The following is a 24,109-nucleotide window of genomic DNA, read 5'->3' as shown; positions in this document are numbered from 1 at the left end:
TCCTTTCCTTTCCTTTCCTTTCCTTTCCTTTCCTTTCCTTTCCTTTCCTTTCAACATTCTCCTTACATCCTCTTAATGTAAGGATTTATATATTCCTGAAAAGGTTAATGCACAGGCTGCAATGCATTTTCTTAATGCACTGAACCAGTCAAATTACAGTCACTTGCATGTATGAAATGATGTACTAGTATTGATGCCCTCTGTATTGCTAGTGGCTGATAAGGAGAAAATTATAAAGCAGCTCTTTTCTTTCTATACAAAATTGAGGAGCAGACAAGTTAAGCAGTTTGAGGTTGCCAGACCATGTGGAAATTAAGGACCTGAGTCAATAAGTAACAGTTGCATTTAGGTAAGTTTCTAGTGCAAATGTCATCCCTTTTGATCCACATTCTGGTACATTAGCTGGTTGCTAATCACCAGTGGTGCAGTACCTTCAAACTATACAAACAAATAGCTTTAAGAGTTGTGAAAATTTCAAGTTTTAGAAACTAAAATGAAGAGCTCTTAGGATATAAGGATTGCTTTTGCTTTTTTTTTTTTTTTTTTTTTTTTTTCTTAGGATATAAGGATTGTGTTTGGCAAAGAATATCTCTAATAGTTTAGCTCTCACTCAGAGCTCTCTTTTGCATTTGTCTCAAATAAAAGTTATTTTGTACCCATAAAACATATTCTTGAAGATGCTAATATTTCTTGTGGCACAAAATTTTCACTAAGAGGCAGAATTAATCATTAGTCTTTAATTTGTAACAGTGGCTGATAGTTTAAAAAGTGTCTAGAAGGTAGTAAATGGACACTAAAAGATGTTATGTTTGCCATTTACTGACAGCCCTTTTGTCACTGCCATTTTGTCATTTGTCAAAAAGCTTGTTTGGAAGATCTTACTTTCCCCTCTTCCTTCCCCCACCCAAGCTATCTCTCTACAAAGCCTTTCCTCATTTTCCAAGGCTATCCACGATCAGGTTTTGCTCATTGCAATAGATGTTGATATGTTAATAGAAAAACAATGAGGGCACACCATCACTGTATAAACATTATTCCTGAAATATCCAAACTTATCATGATACAGACTATAGAAATCACTATTCCTAAACTCACTGCTTAATTCTGAATATTTTAATGCAGCGAAGACTATATAGTTAGAAAACATAACAAGGATTGAACATATTTTCTTATCTGATTTTTATTCTGTCACTGGTGTGTTTGAGCAGACACTGTCATATCAGTACATGCTCAAAGAAGAATTTACAACTATATGATTGTGCATACCTTCTACAAACTAAACTATTAGTGGTACAACTTGTAATCTTTTGATCTTGGCAGTACCTATCATAGAATCAGAACCACAGAATCCTTAGAATTAGAAGGGACCTCTGAGGACCATCTAGTCCAATTCCCCCGACTTACTAAAATAATACCTGATTTTTTAGGAATGAGAATCTGAACATTTCATACCAGCTATGCAGTATACCTGTTTATTAATGATAAACATAACATGAATTAGCAATATGCCCTGTCAACAAAGAAAAGTGGTATCCCAAGCTGCATTTGGCAAAATATTGCCATCAATAGATCAAGGATGGCAATCCCTTCACTTAGCACTGATTGGGCCACAGTTGGAATCTTTTGTACTGGAATCCCCAGTACAAAAGAGACATGGACATACTGTATAGAGTCCCACAAAGGGCAACACAGATGAATGGACTGCAGCAACTCTCCTATGAGGGGAGTCTGAGAGAGCTGGGACTATTCAGCCTGGAGAAGGGGAGGCACAGGAGGACCTTACTAACATCCTACCAATTTCATATCTTAAGAGAAGGTGCAAAGTGGACAGAGCCAGGTTCTTCGCAGTAGCACTTAGTGCTTGGAGAAGAGGTAGTGAACGCAAACTGAAACACAGGAGGATCTCTCTGAGCACCAGGAGCACATCTGTGCTGTGCAGATGACCAAGCTCTGGCACAGGCTGCTTAAAGGCTGTGGAATCTCATCCTCAGAGAACTCCAAAAGCTGCCAGGCCATGGGCCTGGGGACCCTGCTCTGGGCAGTCCTGCTGGAGCTGAGTTAGGACCAAATGGGTGCAGAGGGACCTGCCTGCCTCAGCCATGCTGAGATTCTGGATGTTTTCTATCACAGAACTGTAGAATCACAAAATGGTTAAGATTCAAAAAAAACCTGTAAGGTCATCCAAGTCCAGCTGCCTACCCAACCCCACTACATCCAGTTAAACCCATGTCCCTTAATGCCACAGAATGTCCTCCTGCTTCTGCTGAGGACAAAACAGAGAGTGATGGGATAACCAGTGGCAATTGGTCCATGAGAGACATTTCAAAAATGCAGGAGTAGGCTGGCTTGTTCAGAAAAGTAGACACATGGGAGAGTAAAGCTCCTTTGCAGCTTGGTCTCCACATGTCCATGCTCCAGAGGCAGCAGTTCAGTCTTTCTCTAATATTTTAATAACGCTGTGCATAACATCATGAGATATGTATTTCAATGTAAGATTAATTTTCAGGTAACAGTTTCATTTAGAGCTCATAAACTTTCTACAAAAACAATATTTTTGTTAATTGCCTCGAGCTGTGTTTTTACCTTTTTGTCTGTTGTGTCAACAAGCATTCACATTAGCATTTGAACTCTTACAGCTATGCAAAATAGTATTTTGTTTACTTTCAGATTTTTAATATCCTTCCTCCACCTTCTAATCTGTCATTTTTTCACTGTTACCAAGACTCCCAACCAAAAGAGCCTAGAGTAAAAGAGCTAGTAGTAGACAGTCTTCAATTTCTTCATAATTAAGGCTTTTATGAATACACTTTTTGTTTTCCAAAATATAACAATGTGCATCACATTTTAAACTGGCTGATGACTACCGAAATTTTAAAATAAAAGAAACAACATGAACTTGTCAGATCATCTGTACTGCATCCAACTTCACTCATTTTCTAATGGAACTGGACAAGTCTCAAATATTCCAAGTGACACTGAGTATAAATGACTACTCTTCTCCAGTGCTTAATTATGTTTTCTGTTAAGCCTTCATATGTGATTCTAAGTTGCTAATTTTACTTTCTAAACACGGGGTACATGACATTCCAAGGGGCCCTACTTAACATATTTTTAGGCATTTCTACAGGCACAGATAAACCATCTTTTAATAGGCACATTGATTATGATGCACTTTTCACTGATGTACACATGCCTAAGACCACAGGAAAAAATACAGAGGATTTTCAAAGCTTTTGAGAAGACATGACATTCTCGGTCATAATAACTGAGCAGCAGATCAGGTGAACTCTTCAGATTCAGAAGTCAAATTATTTTCAGTTTCAGCTGAATTGAATTCTAAACCAGCTCAAAGAATTGCAATTCTTAAAATTACTTCATTCAGCACATAATTTCTTACTTCACATTCTCTTTTTCTAAATAATTGCAAATCATTCCAAAGTGTACCCTGTTGTAAACAAAATTAAGAAACTTCCCTAGCAAGTAAATTTGGATTAGAATACTAAGGATAGACCTTTTTATCAATATGTACCATGATGATTCTGAGTTTAAGTTACTTGAATGAAAAACTGCTGGGTGTATACTGGAACTCTTCTGGTGAATTCTGGAGATTCTTTAGATGTGATGAAATTCAGCATTTTCAAATAACAAGGACTCAGAAATACCTGAATGGCACTGAGTGCATTAACAAGGGCTTTCTGAAAACAATTCAAGAAATTTTCTAAAAGCCACCTCAGAAAATTGTGAACTTAGAAGAACTTTTCTTCACTGAAGCACTGAAGCATGCCTTGTACTTTCTTCAAAGTAAACCACAAGTGATAACAAGGCTAGTCTTATCTTGAAATTCAAATGCTCTCCCAAGACATGATTGCTATTTGCTTTTTCTTTGCTGCAGTAAAAATGCTATTTATAATAAGGAAGCGTTCTGAGAAACTAGGCAGATTCTTAATTGAACAATTCTGGAAGATTAGGTGAGGGACAGGGGCAGTTATTTTCACTAATGATATTCAGTGTTTCTGGTCCATACTTTCTACCAAGTGAGAAGCAAAATATCATATCACCAACTTCTATGCAGCTGTAAGAATTCACATTCATTTTCTTCTGGAGGTATTCAAGGTCAGAATGGATGGGATCTTGGGCAGCCTGATCTAGTGGTTGGCCGTTCTGCCTGTGCCAGGGGGGTTGGAATTAGATGGTCTTTAAGGTCCTCTCCAACCTAAGCAATTCTATGATTCTGTGATTTACTTATCATTTGTTTTGTAGTCGTATATACATATATACGTTTATATACGTATTATATATATATATATATAATATGTATATAAACTATGATAGGATCATCATGTGTCTTCCTGTATGCAGAGACTCAAAATCCTCTAGAATTGTTATACTGCAAATGTTACCAAACCACTCTTCTGCTTAGACTTCTTTTAGCTCATAATGAAAATCCAGTTTCCATGAAAACCCTGCTCTACTATTAGTGTAAATAACAGATGATAGTGTGCTGACTGTGAAAAATATAAATACTTTTCTATAATTTTTGCATCACATTTTTTTTTTTAGGTACTTTGGAACAAGATTATATTTCAATTTTACGGAATACACCACTATGGAATTGCTACTATGCCAGAATGAACATTAACACTGAAAAGTGACAGCAGAAAATAATGAAATTGGATTACAAAAAGAAAAAAAAGACCAGGCAGATTTCCAAAGTATGTCACAAAATTGTTAACACAGACTTACACTTTTTTAATAGACTTAAATTTGAAAGATTTTTGTTTGATTCGTAATGACCTGTGCATATTTGTATAGAAAATTGCCGCACACATGTACTAAAATAGGAGGTGAGGTATAGGGTAATAAGGTGCATGAATTAGGTTAAGCATGGGCAACGTGCGTAAGAACTACAAATTAATTTTGAACACACATGGTGCAGTGCCAGATAGCACTGCCAGCTCAAGTCTGTAACACACCAAAACCATCCTAGGGTGACTGAGCTAATGTAGCCTGCCTCTCAGTAGGAAATGATGTGTAGGAAAAACTGCGTGCTGACACAGTTATCAAATAGCTGTGCCATTCCCTACCCCACAGATATCTAAGTCACAGCATTCCTAGGATATTTGAACCATATTTTTTTTTCTTCTTTTTTTTATATGTCTAAGATAGAGATCAGAGAGTGAGTATTAAAACAAACAAACAAACAAACAAAAAAAAAAATGTGAATTAAGAAAGAAGCAGGGTTGTAGATTCATTTTCCAGTTAAGTAGATTTCCAACTCCAAGCCTTCTGAGTGGTTTCCACTCTTCACGTTGAAGGTGTCGGAGGAGATGACTGTAAGTACTGCAGCAGTTACAGTGTTAGTCATAAGTTTGCAGAAACAGAAGAAATTACTGTGCACTCATTTCTCGAGTTAACACAGTGTCTGAAACCTGTTTCTGTTTTGCTTTACATCAGTGTTCACCACATCGTCCTGCTGGCAGTTGAGATCAGAATAAATCACTCAGGAGGAAGACACTGTCACCAAGATGTGACAATAATAAAGAAAGAAAATAAATAAGAAATAAATGTTAGATATATTAGTAAAGTTAGGCTTCTGTTTTACTAACTGAAAGAAGGAAGTTCCAGAAAGTGACAATAACAAAGCAGAGTTTAAAGAGAGTAGTTTACAATTCTTTTTGTTCCATGTTGATACAAGGAAATTCACTGGGAAACGTACTTCAGAGTACATCCACTGCACTTGGAGTTTTCTGTCCTGAAGGTCAATATTATTTAATTTCTAAAATGACGATAAGGTGCATGAGATAAAAATACCAAATTTTTATTGCTGTCCTGTGTTCCAAAACTAATCCTCAAATAATATTTCAGTATTCAATGTATTAGGTTTATTCAATATTCCATGTAAGAGCAAGACATAAATTTTCTAAATATGATTTTCTTTTCAATATTTACTTTATATTCATCAGCTATATATAAAACAAATAAACTAAATAAGAGAGGGAAAAAAAAAGAAATGAAGGAATGAATTACAGTCTGTTGCCTGATAAACATCTATATCAAATAGTCAGAAGACAATTCAAGAAATTCAATGCCAGGCTATACGTGATGCTCTCTCTTTTTCTATTCATACAAAATAGTGACATATTATGGACTAAAATTTGGAGTTTGCATTACTGTTTTTAGAGTCTATGCTTACTATTTTCTGAAGCCAGCAAAACTGTAGTCCAGTTTTGAATAAAGAAAAAATATTACTTTTTCATTCAATTGATAGCTTTTATTGATATTTTGAGCCAATAACTTTTATTGTTAAACACAAAATAAAAGCTTCAAAATGAGAGTGCCTCAGACTCAGGAAGCACATAACCAGCTAAGTAATATAAATAGGCAGTAACACAAGCAATCAGAAGAGGGGTTGTTGGGGAGTATGGGTGCTGTTTTACATGTAAGAGTGGGAGTGATTCAGAAAGCAATTCTGAAGTAAAGGAAGCTGGTCTCTGGCAGATTAAAGCATTGCTGCCTATTTTATATAGGACAGCATTGCTTTCTTTAGACTGACACTAATTACGTGGAACTGTCAAATTTCTTTGACTATGGCAATTAAAAGACACTAAGTTTCAATTCTGGACTGTAGAGGCTTGGTTGACATGAAGCATAACTGACCTACCCTAATTTCAATACCAGAACTTTTTCATTTTACTTCATGTGCATTTGCAGAATCATAGAAAGGAGAATCCAAATTTATGCTTCAATCAGCACCAAAGTAAAAAGTAGTACAGGTTCTAGTATTGCAACTGTAATAAAGAAATGACAGTTTGAAAGAGAACTCATTAGAATATGCCATTTAAATGTCAAAGAAGATGGTGAAGAGAATATTTGTGAAGAAAGTAGGTTACAAGAAAGACATGAGCTTTGTAGAATGAGTCTAGCAGAGAGCAGCAAAGACAACTAGTGACTGGAACATCTCTCACAAGAGGCAGAGGACACAAACTGGAACCCAGGAGATTCCATCTGAGCATTGGGAAGCACTTCTATGCTGTGCCTGATGAGACTGTGGAATCTTCTCCTTGGAAATCTTAAAAGCCACCTGGACATGGACAGCTGGCTTTAGCTGAACCTGTTTTGAGCAATCTCTGAATGTGTTTTCCAGCCTCAGTTGGTCTGTGATGGTCTGTGACTATTACAAGAGTGACTGCAATTGTCAAAGGCCGATATTAACTCTACAGCAACGTCAGAAACTTACCAGATCGTATCAAAGAGGAGGCTGAATTTTTAATTGTTTTCAATTTATAAACCACAATGTGAGAAGTACCTACATTCTTAAATCTGAGTCTATATATGTGTTTTGAGGATTACTGGATTAAGCATCTTGTGGTACAAAGGCTAGTGTAAATAATGATAACAGAAAAACATGGATTTTTTTTTTTCCTCAGAGACCTATATGGTATTCTAAATTAATTCAATGCAATGAAGTTTTCACTTTATCAGAAATCTTCTTTAGTAAAATAGAGTAAATACAGAAAATGTCATCTGAAATGTGGCTAAAATTTTGGAGTTCCAAGCAAGATTTAAATTTTCATTTCTGAACTTGCAAATATCAAACTCCTGTGAACTCCATTGATTGCTTTATCTCAGTAATAATCATAGAACAAATAGGTGACTTCAGAAGTTCAGTCTATGTAGAAGTCTTAAGATGGTGAAAAAATAAACTCTTCCTAGACAAAGGTCATTTACAATCACCTTAGCTGATTTCTCTTCTAGACAACAACAGAACATGTCATCCCTACCATTTAGCTCCAAAAATGAGAATGCTGCAGCCCCACAAAAACCATTTGCAAATAAAGTAACCACATTTTCCCTTGCTGGCTGAGTACTGGCCAGAGACTAGTTAAGAGGCTTTGCAAGAATCAAGAGGAGTGCAGAGAGACTTCATTGGCAACAGGACGGGAAGTTTTCCTTTGCTCCAGGACAGCTCTGTTCCTGTGACTATCACTCCTCATGGAGCATTATGGAATTGTGCACAAGCCTGACAGGCCAAACACTCCCTGAAGATAGCACCCAACTGCCAACTTTGGTGACCTACGTCCAGAAAAATCAAGCTTTGATAATCATGAAATGATTTGTTGGCTAGAATATGGGAAGACTTCACAATTGCTACCTCAGCTGCAGTGATTTAAATTCTCATTTAACAGACTTGGTTCTGCAATGCTACTTTTATCTTCTAATTGAACGAGACAAAATATTCAGTCTACACCTCACAGCTGCACAGGTGATAGTATAACAAGATGCAATAATTACATCTCAGTTGTTATTAACACTTGAGTTCAAAGCTATATGTAGTTTATAGCTACCACCTTCAGAATTAAGACTACAGTAGGTGAGAACATCTTTGCTAGTAACTACCTTTTAACAGCAGAGATTTTCTGCATCAGTTGTGCAGGTTTTTTTTTTTCCTAACTTATTTGCTAACAAGTAAATTTAAAAAAATAATAAAAATCAGCATTTCATATAATGCCATAAACTACATCAGAAATGTTTTCATTTCCACACATCGTCTTCAGATCTCTAGAAACTGTGAAAATCATAATACCTGCAGATTTCTCTGTCAAGACAAGGCATCAAATTGCACCACAAATATTTTTATGTTCTACAGGCACATGAATAAGCTAAAGACAGACACATCCAATGCACATCAATAGCATTTGTACACAGAAAATAAGGTCCATGAAGCAAAACCAAAGAAAATATACAGCTTTAGTTAGGTATATACCAAGATGTTCTCTTAAACCCCAACCGCCAGGAAAGATTAAGATAATTAGCCTCCGCAACGCCCTACTGACATTCAGTGATAGCCAAACACTTCAGCAAATATTAAGAATTTCTAGAAAAACACCGCAGCACGAAATAGCACCCAATGTCCTTATGGCACATTATTTAGATCCATGATATCTCCCTGCCTAAAATATTTTTTCCAGTTCTCTGTTGCCTATTCCATCTCAAAAAATGAGATGGTCAAAACAAACCACGTATAGGAAAGGGTGCAATCAAAACCATGGAATGATTCCTATAGTGGGAAACTAAAGTAGTCAGAGATGGATAAAATTGAGTTTGCAAACTGTAAGAGAGCAAACAAGACTAGAGAATTGAATGAGTGAGAAAGAAAGTTAGGGGGATGCAATGTGAGAGAAGGACAAAGTTCTCCAGATTCACTGTGCAATTCAAGTGAACTCTTTCAGTATACATTCGGAGACCCAGTGTTTCAAAGTTGCAGTTAATGAATATTAAATAAAAAAAAAAAAGCCAAAGAAAGATATTTCTTATACATCTCTTCATCCATGCTCTTACATTCCCGCGTGATAAAAATAATTAAAAAGATGAATCATACAATTTCAGTATCAAATACTTAAAACCTTGGCAAGATGTCGTGGCATTCCACTGCACTTGTTTTTTTCTTTTTTTAATACATCTTCATTTAATATAACTGCTTGTACAAAAGAAGATAGTATTAAAGCTGTGAAACAGTCCCTCCTCACAGAGCAAACTAGAAAGAAGATTGAAAACAGTAGTGCTCTTATTTTCTGCCACAAAATTTGTGGTTACCCAAGTTCATTTCAGAATCACTTTATAACATGGGCTTTCCCACCCTCCATTTCCGTGCAGGTTCCAAAACTAAGTAGAATCTCTCCGTTGCCATAACTAGATCAGATCCTCTAGAATTCAGAAATATGTGACTATTACAGCCTTTTCTGTGGGAGATAAGTGGCTGCATTAATGTTTTATAGAATTTCAGTCAAAGGGCAAGTTCTCATTAAAGGAAAGTGGAGTAAACAAAACACATTTCGAAAAACAATTTGCTGCTTCTTATGTGAAAGATGCTTTCACACCATTCAACTAAAGGTTTGCTATTGGAGTTTGCTCATCTCATCTCTTTCAATTCTATAAAAAGAAAAATTACTAAGGAGCAGCTGCCTGTTCTCCAAGAGCAAAAACCTGCGCTATCAATTCTATTTTTCTTGCCATATAAGCATTTCCCTTTCTTGACTTTCTTTTTAAATTCATTTGGCATTAAATACAGATTTAAAAAAAGAAACCCAACGTTATATTTTCGACACAATCATGAAAGTGGCTTAACAACAGAGTAAGACAAAACAATGTTGACATATAAAAGCTAACTGACCCTAAACTAAACTTATCATATTGTTATACTCTTAAGTGATTTGATAGCGACCAGTTTGTTGCCATATTTATGTATTTATTTTTATTCAGTAACATTAATGCAATCTTTATTGAAACATGCTAGAGCAATTTTTTAAGACTTGTGCAACCCATGCACAGATTTACTAATGCATTAATATGCTAATACATAACTCACTAACACTCCAGTAATGCAGCTTTCTGTTTTCCTAATGCTCCTGTAATGCAGAAAATACCAAATCTCTGTTAATAAATATTTTTGAGGTATTTTTTCTTCGACAGATCAGCCCAATGAAATTAGTAAAGCTCATAGACTCATTGTTTCTGGCACAAACTCTTTTCCTTTTAGCCTTCTTTTCTTCTTATTTTTTTAAATAAGATGGCATGTATTACCATAATGCTTCTGGGTGGGTTTTTTTTTTTCTTTTTTTCTTCTGCCTTTGTTAGTTCTTCAGAAACATTTGTGAACTCCAACAGATTTACTTGCAGTAATGAAATTTATTCTGGTTTACGTTTTCCCCTACTTTTAGTTCAGTAGCTCTTACTCATCATCTGTCTTGAAGGATTAAGTTCCTTCTACTACTTGTAAACACAAATTCATTATCTTTTAATTGAAAGTCAAGTGATGACATGCACACAGTTATTGTTTTCCCTATGGTTCTTGGGTCAGTTTGTGTTCTCTATAGTGCTAAATGTTATCACGTACAATTGTATTTTTCCTATAAATAGAATAATGTACATTATTTTAATTGATTATGGTTTTGGCTAATAACTCCTTGTTCTTTGAGATCCTCTCCAATTTAAATACAACTGTTCTATAGGTATGCATCTACTACTGTAGAAAGATTGATTCCCTTCAGTAAAAAGAAGTAATATAAGGAAGTTATTACTTTAAGATAAGAGTGCAAAACACTACCAGAAGGTTTAAAGCTCCAAGACTGTAAAATTAAGGTCTATGCCTTATGCATTTAAAAGAGCTAATGATCTGCATCAACTGTGAATGCATCAAATTGCTGAAATCAAAAAGCTCTATTTCTATTTTTACCACAGTCATTGACAGAATAAAGAGACTAAAAGTAGTGCAACATTCATGAATGATTTAGTAAAAGAAGAAGATGCCGACTGCATCAAGATTCAGATGTTAGCATTTGTTAGCCAAATGGGACAGAAAGATTCATACTAATGAACCTTCAAAAACAGCTGAAATAGAAAACGAAAGTGCTGCCAACGAGCTTTTTTCATCATCTATAGATAACACAAATGCCTGATATGTTTGTCTCATATTTCATAGAATATTTTCTTGTTTATCATATCCTGTCCTATAAGATGTAGAAAAGATCTGATGTGAAAGAAATAACCGTACTCTGACCAAACGTATAGTCTAAACTTCTCCTTGAACAATTAAGCACAATGAATTCATCAGACTCCTCTGCTGCAGAAACAGAAATCTGACAGTGAAAAAACTGCCTGCCGTGCACTTCAGTAAAAGTGACCTGACCGTGTAGAAGAGTAATAGTTAGTAGAATCCATCTTTTTTTTTTTTTTTTTTTTTTTTTTTTTTTTTTTCCCCTTCTGTTGTTTTCAAAGGCGAATTTCTAAAACCTATCTCTAGATTCTCTAGCTTGGCTCAGACAACCTTAAGCAGGTCTCTTAGATTCTGGGGGGTTAATTTTTGTTCTGTTTGTATTTATTTCAAAAATGGCCATCAGAATTACAAATTATATTTTAAAAGACTAAAATTAATTACTTGGAATTATGAAACGTCAAAACTAAACTGCTGATTCAAATAGTATGCATGACATAGTATGAGCTTATCGAAATTATCATGTCAGGTTCAATTACTTTCTATGGAGGTGCTCTGTCAAAGATGCTGAACTGATCTGAAGGTAGCAAATTCATCTGAAACTTAAAATACACTAATACTCATCAAAATCTGTTGCAGAAAGATCTGTAAGTGGAGAAAGTTTGGCACAGCCAGTCAAGCAAAAGCAGGTCAAAGTGTAGTATCAGTGATACCAGCATAAAGCAAATTCCACGCTCAGAAAAGGGGAAATGCAAATGACTGAAAATTGAGGAAGCAAGAGGAATTTCAACAAATTCTTAAAAAAATAGCACAGTCTATGATGGATAATTTCAGGAACTAACACCATTAATTTATAAGAAAGCAGAATCTAAAAACTAGATAATAAAAACACCTGAGGAATGTCTCCATTTTCTTTAAGGACAAGTTAAAACCTGATGCAAGGAGTGCTTTATATCACCACTAAGATATACAGCAATAGAAGTAGTTTTCCAAATAATACAATCCACATCAAGATTTCAAAGATTTAAATGGGATGACTTGAAGTGTGGTCAGATTTAATAGCGCGGTTTTGTAAGGAAACTCAGATAAGTACCTGCAAACAAACAACACAGCATTCTGTAGATTCCCTATAAAAACAATTAAGATGGAGAAACATTTGGATGCAGCCAAGTGAAATATCAAATTTTATGTAAAGTTACTGCAGTGCAACACTGAGGAACAATCTCCAGTGTTATGAACTCAGTGAATGTTAAAAATTACTTGAATGTAACAAAATTTGCCTGTAGATTCATAAGGTACATCAGAGGGACTAATTTTTGTATCTAACCATGACAGTTCCCTGTTCTGAGTTATGTCTTAAATGAAAGAAATCCTCAGAGAATATCCATTACTTGATTTGCTTTACTGAATCAACAGTCTGAAGACCAAATTACTCCACTTTCATGAGCTTCAGGTACTAAAACAGTATTAGTTTTGGCCTCAGCAATCATTAATATCAGTGAATAACTGTTTACTGGGTGACCAAAGTGATGCGACTTGTCAGTTTAAGTGCACTATAACTAGCACCAAAACAGAATCCATGGTTTTTATCCATATTCACTTGTATTGTGTGCTAGTTATATGGTGACAGAAATAGAGCACTTCAAAATAGCATATTTCCATTTGCATCTTCCAACCTACAAGGCCTATTTTTCTACATTCCAATTTTTTTTCAGGGTATCTGAGGTGCCATCATTTCCCCCCTACCCAAGAAGCTTGACAGGTCTTCATTTAATACCATCAGGAACAGTCACTTGATAGAACACAGAACAACACAACTCTACGGAGAGAGAGAACCTAGAGGAAGGATTATAAAAGATCAGCTTATTCTAGATCACTGTGAAGTAAGAAAGATTTTTAATTCCATACATCATCTTATTTTGGGCTAGTTGAAAGGTCATATTTTGATTTCCACTTCTTTATTTCAATGCTATAGAACAAAAGAATGAAAACAAAAAAAGTTTCAAAACGACAGGTTTTTTATTTATAAAACATTGAAACTACTAATTTCAGTTCATCAATTTTGATCTCCCTCAAATGACTTCAAAAGCTTTTTGAAAGAAGTACTTAAAACAAACAAAATATTCTTATGAAACTCTACAGCATTCCTCCAGCTTTATTTAATTTCAACACAACTGCCTGTTCCAATGATATAAGTTCCTCTGGTCTGCTCTTGAAAAAAACTGATGGCCAGTTGGAAATTTCTGTGATTCATTCAGTGATATTTAGAAGTTCCTAGTCAGAAAACAACCCACTTTTATTCACGTGAAATCAGCTTCACCATAAGGCCCCTGACTTATGGTAAGCAGCTAAGTAATACAGCTAAGTCACATGAATGCAGATTAGGTGGAAAATAAATTTATTTAGACAGAACTGAATCTAAACACATTTTAAAATGAACTTGACTTGGCAGGAAAAGTGCAGCTTTAAAAGAGACATGAAAATAAAATTTAGAGGTAGAGAAAGAATGAAAGCATAGCTAGAAATGCAACATGCAGAGAACAGAACTGACTTACAAGGAAACAAAACCTACCAAGCTAAATAAAATGAGCGGCTATTCTATAAAACCACACTTTCAACCAGAAATTCCAGCCTTTTTGGCAAACAGAACTAAAAACTAAGAGTCAGTCTGCAGATGACAAAAAGATTATTATGCTGAAAATACAAGATTACATTTCCTTGGTTTCTTTGATACCAAAATATAAAAGCAGTATATTTTTAATGAGTAATTTCTAAAAAGGGAAACCAAGCAGAAAATCAAAACTGATACTGTAGCTTATCCAGTTTAGTAAAATAAAACTTTTAATAAATATGAGACAAGAAATAAAACTGCATGGCTTATATTTTAAAGACTTTCAGAGGAATCCACAGAAAAGAAAATTCTATGTTTTCTCCAAAAGTAAAATTTGTAATGGAAACAACTGAAAAAAGTATGAACAAAAAGTGAAAACAAGTATGTGAAATCTAGCTGGCTGTACTGAGAATACATCATATTGTAGAAAATTTGAGTTTTGAGTGCAAGTGATGCCTGATTTTCATCAATACTAAGGATGTTTCTACAAAGATTTCTGTTTGCATGTGAAGCAGCTTTCATTTGACTGGCACTTCCAGGTGCTGTTTAAAAAAATAAAAACACAACTATTAACTGGAAGTACAAGCCATAGAAAATGTCCAGCTCCTTGCAAACATTTTAAAATGAACAACATGCTGTAAGAGGTTATGTAGTGCTTTATTGCCTCCCATGCAAATGAACTCCAGATTTTTCTCAAATACAAATTCAGAAACAGTTTTCTGTGACATTCCTAAATTAGAGAAGATATTTTGACTAGAAACTGAAACACTAAAAAATAAGGCTGAAAAAGTTGTGCAGATGGAAGGCGAATTTGTATCACAGAAAAATCTCCAGCATACTGATATGATTAAGCATTCCTAATGAGCTTGAAATTCAGACTAGTCACACATGGTATTTTAGTTTCTCTAAACTTCCTCTGTGGATGAGGGAGATGCTTTCTGAAGGCAGTGCCTAATTTGGGAGCTGATCTTGTTCTACAGGGGGCAGACTCTTGCTCTCACCTTCTGCACTGACCACAGCCAGAAATAAGGAAGCTTAAAAACTAGCAGACTCCTTAACTTAATTCCACTTTAAACTGGTACATGTAAAGTACCAGCAAATAGCAAGAGCTATTACTTTGAAGAATTCAATATTGTCCCAAGTATAGCGCTATACTGAAATGTTTCAAGTTTAACAAAGGACCCATGCTAACAGTTAAAACAACAGAAGCCTTCCAACTAAGTGATCTCAAGATCATTAATCAGTGACAAGTTTCATCAAACGGTGACTAAAGGACAGTGCAACTATTTTCTTAATAAGAAACTAGTATTAGAAACTTTATATTTGAAAAATACTTATTTGTAATTTACTGAATCCATTACAAACTTTACAAATGGTTTGTACAACATTACAATGCCTTACAAGTGATGGCAATGGAAATCACTTTATGGGAATTCTAGCACAAAAGTCTGTTCAAACTTTACAAAAGGATGCAAACTTGCAGAAAATCTCCTAAGTATGAAACGCTACACCAGTAAGAAATTACTACTGCAGAAATCCTTCAATGACACCTTCTGAAAGTGTAAGGTGTACGAAGAAAAATTGTAAATGACTTCTATGCCAATATTTTCCTTTTTTTTTTTTTAAATTAAATATATGTACATATAACAACTTTGAACAATTCCAACGAAAACACTTTTCTCAAATCACTTATTCTGAAATTCATGCAAACTTAAATGAGAGAAAATGCATTTATGTCAATATCTGATGAGCTTCTTGACTCAAAGAAGAGTTAAACCTATAGGAGATTAGTTACAAATTGGCCTGAGGAACGGAGAGGCAATGTCAGATGCCTGTGATGAGGTTGCATATCCTCACCATCTCTGAACTTCTGCCTTACTGGAAAAATAAAGGACATCTAAATAAAAACTAACCAATAACATATTTTGCCTTTTTTTTTTTTTTTTTTTTTTTTTTTTTTTTACGGACTGATGTAGGCATCACACCTTGTTAACAGAAATTATTTGTGCTATCTCCTTCAGTAAGAGAGAGAATAAAGGAAGATGGAGAAAAGCAAGAATAAATTAGAAAGAACAGAGTCAGATGTAGGAATTAATCTCAGAAGCTCCAGATCATATCTCTATTTGAGGATGAGTAACAAAGAGCAAATCGCGCCGAACCTCTGTAAGATTAGCTTAGGTAAATATCCCAGATAGCATCATCGGGTGGGGATGGATGCGAACTGAAACCAAGTTATAGACATGCACCCAGGAAAGGTGATGGCATTGACCTCTGATCTGTGGCAGTGGGATTGATCTCTGAAACAAGCCTGCTTCAATCCTGGTCTTACGTATAGGACCAGTATTTCAATAATAATTTTGTCTTAAAGCTTTAAAAATATCTACAAACCTTAAGCATAAGCAGTACAGCTAAAACGACTTCAGAAATACAGGAAGCTAGATCTGGAAGGCTTGAAGGAAGGAAACAATATTTCTTGGCCAGAAAAAATCATCCTCCTTCTGACTCAGTCACACTGTCTGAATAATAGAACAGTCACGTTAATGACTTTTAAAAAAATCTCTCCAGACCTCTGATCTCTCAACTGAAAGTAGCAAATCTTTCGCTGAGAGAAAAATCATTCTTACTGCCATTTCCTTTTGTGCAATTTGCATTTCTCTCTTCAAACTGTTGCACAAAATCTTCCACTGGGTTATGTTGAAAGTTTTTCCTTTTGAAAGGTAATCAAAATACTGTGCACAAACAAACACCATGACTTTGCACTCTCTCTCATGCCCTGCACTACTTAGGAGGAAGCATACAACTTCTTGATTCACCTAAATGTAGTACAGACTAATGAACATCCAACACACATCTGGTTACTGAGTTTTGCTTCCAGCAGGGCTTGTATGTTTATCATCATTTGCTCACACCCAAAATCTAAAGGGTTGAATGTGTGCAATTCTCTTAGGTTTTCCATTTACCTTTAACCAAGCAGACAGCAAATGTTCTTATTCTCTAAAGGCAGAAAAATGCAACATCATCCCCAGCACAGACATTATGGCCCAAATTATATGTTGCCTGGCTACACCTGGCAGAACATGGGAGCTGTTTGATGTTTTTTTGTGTTCCTCAGTTGGCAGACAATAAAAATCTGATATATGAATTCCCCTATTCTCAGTTAATCTAATTGGGTTATTCACTCATTTTAAGTGCCAGCATTAACTGTTCAATGATCCATTTTTGGAAAGAAGCTGTGAGAGGAAGTGGAACCTTAGCAAAGGAGGATCAACTGGGAGTTCTCAAAAGCAAAAAAATACAGAAGAAAAAAGTAAATGAGAAACAAAGGATGAAATGGAAAGAAAATAATAGAAACACCAGGGAAAAATAATAATAAAGAACAAAGAGAGCAAGTCAAAAATCAGTGGTTCTAAAACAGACTGTTTTTCAGTTCTTCGTGACATTCAAAGATGTTTCCTATACATATCAGTAGCACATTTAAATATTATTATTTATTAACCTTCTTAAGTATTTCTACTCAGTTCACTAACAATCCTGTAGTGGAGAAAGGATATGGATAGTTCAGGGGTTGCCTACAAAGATAGAAACCAGCCTTCTCACGAGATGTGTTCAGTCCTAAGGCCTAATGCAGAAGGGCATTTTAATTTAAGTGCAAAACAGGTTTCAAACATGTTTACAGTGCTCTGGGCACCAAGTCAGGCAGTGAGTGCTTTTCACAACAGAAATACCTCCATGTCTGGAAAATGCAAGAGCAGAGATGTAATATACGCTTGGCCTTCAGGGGCAAGTTAAGATAACTGTGTAATAAAGAATATGCATTCGTCTGCAATGTGCAGGCATGCAGGAAAAATTAGAATTACAATAAGTAGTTATTACTACTTATATATTATTAATATTACATTATTATTACTACTATTATCGTTATTAAAAGAGGAGTGCTGGCTTTGCAACATCTGTTGCAAAATCTTTCCTACCATTCATGTTATTGGTACAACAATAATAGATTTTTTAGTATTTGCTAGTGAATTCTTTTTGTGCTGACAACACAAGTCAGACAATAGTCAACGCTGTCTAATAAAAGAGACAACAGTTCATTAAGCAACAAGAAGAAACTGAGCCAAGTATTTTAACATAACTGACTAGCAGGCATCTTTCAGGTTCTATCTATAAGGAAAGCTGTGAAGTTGCAGACAGATTTCATTTCTAACACACTGAGGTACTAAATGATAGACACATAAAAAGTTATATATTTTTTTTACAATTCTGAAATTAAACGTGTTCCAGCAACCAAATCATATCCAGATACTGCAGTGAAACAAGGGTAAATGAAAGATTTCTCACTTCACATTCAGTTAAAAATATTCTTGACTTCAAAGTTTTGCTGATTATTAAAGTGAATGACAGCGAAAATAGGGTTCATCTTGTTTGTAAAGAAGGAAGGAGAGCAGTAATTGTCAAGGGGGTATCTTGGTGCCTTTGATAGACTGGAAACTTGCACTGAAAGTATTAAAATGTAGCACTGCAAATAAATCTGGTGTTTGAATTAGAGTGAAATAATGTTTCACCAGAAAGTACAGCTGAGAAAAAATGGAAAACATACAATATTAGGGGGAAAATTGGTAGAAACAGAAAAGAGAAAAAAAAACAATTTATATTAAAATTTTCATATATTGAAAATTTATATAAAAGTATAAGCATCTCAGCCTATAAACAAGCAGTATTTACTTAGTACTTAGAAAACAGGTGTGGGTAAAATCTTTCTAAATTTTTAGGATTAGATTAAGATCATCAGAAGTAGCTGATTATAAAGGATCTTTACAGTAATATAAATCCAATTTTTTATATATATGCACGTGCATGTACGTGTGTCTGTGTATTTAAAAATAAATGAAGATTAATCTGTAGACGCGTAGAGAGATCTAATATTTCTGAGGAAATATCTGAAACACCCTCAATAGGGAGAACCATAATACATATATCGGGTTTTTCTTCCTTTAATCAGAACAAGGGAAACTGTAAATACTCAAAAACTCTCACAGACACATATCGATAAATATATCTTTCTTCAGTGGAATCTTATCATAAATTAACTCTCAAGATTTAATTTGGTTAAATCTCTAATCAGAAACTATAACAGTATTTTTGGTAAAATAACTGAAATTAAATTGGATTTCTATTAATCAATACTGAAATAACAAAGTGGGGAAACATCATGTGTAATCTTTCCTGACTGTTTCACATAGGATGTTCAACTTCCACAACATGCAAAGTATTTCTCAAGTCAGAACAACACATGTGTTTTCTTTAACTTACTCTGGAGAAAAAATAAAAAATTAAAGAAAATAGTAATCAGTGAAAAACACAACTAAAACACCTTATATAAACAAACTCTGCCCCAAAAATGAAAGAAACCTAAGATGAAAAAGCAAAATCTACATAAAAAAGATAAAGTTGCCTGCTTTAAAAGTGCAAGAAGATGACAAATATTATTGATCTGCTTGGGTACTCAGTAGAAAGCATAGTGTTACTTTTGAGATTTGATTTTATTTGCAATAATGGTATATATCATAATGAAACTTACTAAAATGTACTTGAAAGCCTTTGAAATTAAATTAATTATTTTTGCTAGCATCTTCACTGTAAAAGCAGCTACAATACCCCACTAAGTCTCCTACTGTAGTTAATATATGATTGTTTTAACAGTAGATGATGAAAACTAACAGAAAGCTTTTAAAATCTTCCACCTATGCAGTAAATAATTCACCACTAGTGAAGCTCTCCTCTGTACACTGTTTAACAGTCTAGATAGGTATCTTCTTCGATACAACCATTGGAAAGTGATGCAGTAAGTTGGTTTAAAAGGCCCCTGACTCTTTCAACAGAGGGCACAAGGAACAATGCCACTTTCTTGCTGTCATAACAGTTGTGAAAGAAAGTCATTGAGAATATACAAGAAAACAAAAAATATTTTGTTTCAGACTTCCACCTCTGCCTATCAGCAGCATGCTGACAAGCAGTCCTTGCTTGCTTAATGAAAACATAGAGCATGGTATGAAGCCCAGATGAGCACAGAAAGTACTCATTCCCAGCTCCTCGTGAAAGACAGAAAGGAAAAAGTTGTTCAATACTTCCCACATAGACTCCAGCATCCTGTGGTTTTCCTGAAGCGAGACATGCCAAAGTCTTCCAGTAATAGCAAAGTTCCACAACACTGTGGGAATGGAGACTGCAATTGCTCCTCACACAGAATGAAGATGTCTCTCCAAACACATTTGAATTTTTCTGATTGAGCTCTGAATTCCATCATGTTTAGTACAATATATAAGAAAGCTGAGAAACATTATCAGCTCTCAGCACACAATCAACTTCTCTAAATCTTTCTTTGATCTCAGAAAAACTAAAGAGAAAAAAATTAAAGTTGTCATGGTTTTAAACCTTCCCAGTTACATCATCATCTTCATAGATTTAATTTTTAAACTCTTCTAATAAATTTAATATTTCAATCTTTAAAGCACTCTTTCTACAGATTCTAGAGGGTGGATAGGTAACAGATAATCCACCGGTGCTGGAGTTAGAACTCTATTATTTTCTCCTGCACTTTTTTGCATTTGCTTTACTAAAAACACAAAACCATGCATTCAGTCTATCTATCAAAACCATCCAAATTATTCCAAATTCACCAATGCTGAATCCTTAAGCTTGACCTGGAAAGAACATATAAAGGTTGGAATAGTTTTATCAAATTTACTACATGTGTATCACGCATCAGGAAAATGACTTTTCTCTAACATTATGGAACTTCTAGATTCCATATGTGAGGGTGAATTTAAACGGTAACCTTAGAATCATAGAATGGCATGGGTTGAAAAGGACCACAATGATCACCTAGTTTCAACCCCTCTGCTATGTGCAAGGCTGCCAATCACTAGACCAGGCTGCCCAGAGATCACACTTGGAAAACCCTGAGAGCTAGAGAAAGGTTGGAAAAGATGCAAATAAACATTATAAAGATGACCAAAAGCATGAAATTTTCAAAAATGTGTTTCTTTATCATGGCCTTCAGGAAGAATACATTGCATCTAAAATGAAAAAAAAAAAAAAAAAAAAAAAAAGATTAGAAGCATTTCCTTTCAGTATTCATCTTTACAGAATGATACACCAGAATTTCTTCTTTTATGAAAAATTACATCACAGAGTGCTGGACTACAGCTCAGCAGGGGCTTAATTCCTCTCCTTGTAATCACACACTAAAACCAACATGCAATAAGAAAACTAAACAACAGTGAAGACACTAAATTTGCAGTGTGAATTTATGTGGGCACTCTGCATGGGTTTGCCAAAATGACAGTTCTGAATGGTATCTTTTCTCTTCCTGCCTCCTTGTACTTATTATATTGACTTAGTAAATTCTGATTTTGCTGTTAGACCAGAAAATAGACTGGGTAGACCCTCCTGAGCCAGGATCTAGACTTGGAGCAATTTAACAAGCAAAGCAGCAGCACAGACTTGTGGAAATGAGGATAAAAGGTGCTCTAAAGGGCTTCAAGCGTACTCTGTTCTCTGGCACACTGGTAAAAGCAGGTCCTGACAAGTATCCTCTGTGATCATACAGATCAAAACCAAAGCCACACTGTCTAGAGAATTCATAAAAGTAACTGTTGAAAATATTAGTCCAACATTAAATTTGTTGATTATTTTCAGCTATGAGTCATACTTTGTGTCTTTGCAAGGTGTAGAAGGGAGGAAAAAGAAGTGCATTACTCAGTGGTAAGATAAATTGATATTTCAACAGAATGTTATGGCTGCTACTGCAAAGTATAGACATTACTGTCAGAGAATTTGATGTTACTACGCAGCAGAACACCAAGAAATTCAGTTAAATTTCAAACTGTTTGTATGAAAATCTTCAATACCTGGTCTGCTTGCAACTTTAAACCACACGTGCACTACCACATTCTCATCAGCTTACTTATGAAAGAAAAGTCTTCCTACAAGTTATTACCTAGTTTAAGAGATGGATTATCATTTAATGTAAAAACAAAATAAAAGACACTCCCCACACATAGAATGAACTGTGTACAATAAGCAAAAAGCTTCTCCTTTTGTGATAAGTGCATTCATACAAAAAAATAACACCACAAGGACAAAGATCTGCTCCCTGCTAGTACATAGAAATTAGAAATTGCTAAACATCACAATTTTGGGGATCATCTTCAGCTGGAACTACAACTACAGAAAACACCCAAAATCTGAAAAAAAAAGTACTAAAAATATATATATAATGCTGATTTGTTCCATGCACAAATAAGAAAATACTGCCTGCAAGATTTTAATGACACTAATAATGAAAAAGAGACAAAGATGAGAATTTAGATGAAAATATTATCTCAGTTTTATTATCAGTGGTTGTGAGAAGATTATGGAAGAAAGAGAAAGGAGATCTGAATTTAGCAATAGTTAACTGAAACATGATTCATAACTGAACATGGACAAAAAGTAAAAAGAAAGAAGAGAAAGACGTCATGGAACTAGAACTGGATTGCATGGTGCTTTTATGAACCATATTTGATCAAATATATCGCGTATTTCATCACTGCTGCTACCTGAGGAGTTAAAAATTTTGCTGGAAATGAGTTTACCACTGACCCATTACACCTGAAATATTTGACCACATCCAAAGAAGCAATCAAACCAACCAATCCACCAAACACATTATCAGTAGAGCTGAAATCCAGTAATGTTCCTAACGATGACCCTCCACATGCAATAATTTTTAATTAAAACATGCATGTACTTATTGAATACTACTGGGAACACATATGCCTAAAAGATAAGCACGTAGTTAAATTTCTGCTGAATCGAGAAATTATGTAACAAGTTTATTTTTATCAGATGTATAACAAGAAGATAATGTAAGAGATATTCTTGAATTTGAAAGCTACACATGTGACTTTACTGACAGCCTGGCTTCCCTGATTTAAAAATTTCCAGATGTCACAGTTTATTAATGGAAAAATTACAAAGATAGACATACCCTTTATTTGATTAAAAGGAGTGAATTAGGGGATAGAATAATACCTCCAAAAATTCTGTGACACAACACACTGCGCTAGAATGAGATTCATTTTTCTTTTAGCTATTAAATTGCATTGCTCATACATTGGCTTGTCTGATAGAGGCAATATTTTGTAATGGCTAGAGAAATGGGAGAGAAATTGCAACAGAATAGAAATGAGTTGTATTTCCTGATTATTCTCATCTTTCTATATAATTTTCAATAAGTGCAAACACTGTACCTTGATTTACTCACTAAGAAAACAAAAAATACTGGAATAAAATTTTGGCATCACTGTATACCAGAATATGAGTGTCTGACAATAGATCATGTTGTGAAATTGAACATTTAGTAACCAGTAATACAGCACGTGGACGTTTCAAATCCTAGCCTTAATTATAATTCTTTTTTAGTTGCACAATGCCACCAGCAGAGCACAATAGAGACTGCTTTGTGTAGAGCACGTGCTTGCTAGTATGTTTAAATGGGGACCTGATATCTGTTTTGGACATACTTCCCCAAGGAAATGAAGCTTAGTTGTGCAGGTAATTTGTTTATAGTGGTGTTCTCCAAATCTTAAAGACAGGAGTTTCCAGTAAATTCCAGCATAAATAGTCAGACAGGCAGAGGATGAAGTCCTCAATGAGAGAAAGAATTATTCACTTATGTAACGCCACTTGCAGTATTACTTCACAGAATTAAACGCAAATTCAGGGTAGAAGGGAGCTCTGCAGGTAATCTAAGTTCAACTCCCTAAGTCTACTAAGCAGGGTCTTCCAGTTCAGTACAACATACAGTCAACTTTTGAGCATCACTGTGAACACAGACTCCAGAACCTCTCTGTAAAGCTGTTCCAGTCTTTGATGATTCTGGTATTCAATTTTTTTTTAAAAGACAGAGAAAAAAATTTGAATTAGAATTTCCCATGTTGAAACTTATATCCACTGCCTCTCAT

General features: G+C 34.9%; 1 protein-coding gene across 1 annotated transcript in view; it reads right to left on the bottom strand.

Moving 5' to 3' along the window:
- GABBR2 (gamma-aminobutyric acid type B receptor subunit 2) overlaps window positions 1–24,109 on the bottom strand; it is a 448,585-nt gene that overhangs the window by 298,711 nt on the left and 125,765 nt on the right. The gene's annotated exons all lie outside the window — the stretch shown is intronic.

Source organism: Lagopus leucura, unplaced genomic scaffold (genome assembly GCF_019238085.1).
Source record: "Lagopus leucura isolate 7727_CA_CO unplaced genomic scaffold, USGS_WTPT01 Super-Scaffold_100002, whole genome shotgun sequence".
Lineage (NCBI taxonomy): Eukaryota > Metazoa > Chordata > Aves > Galliformes > Phasianidae > Lagopus > Lagopus leucura.
The sequence above is the reverse complement of the archived record's forward strand: the minus strand, read 5'-3'. Positions and strand labels throughout refer to the sequence as shown.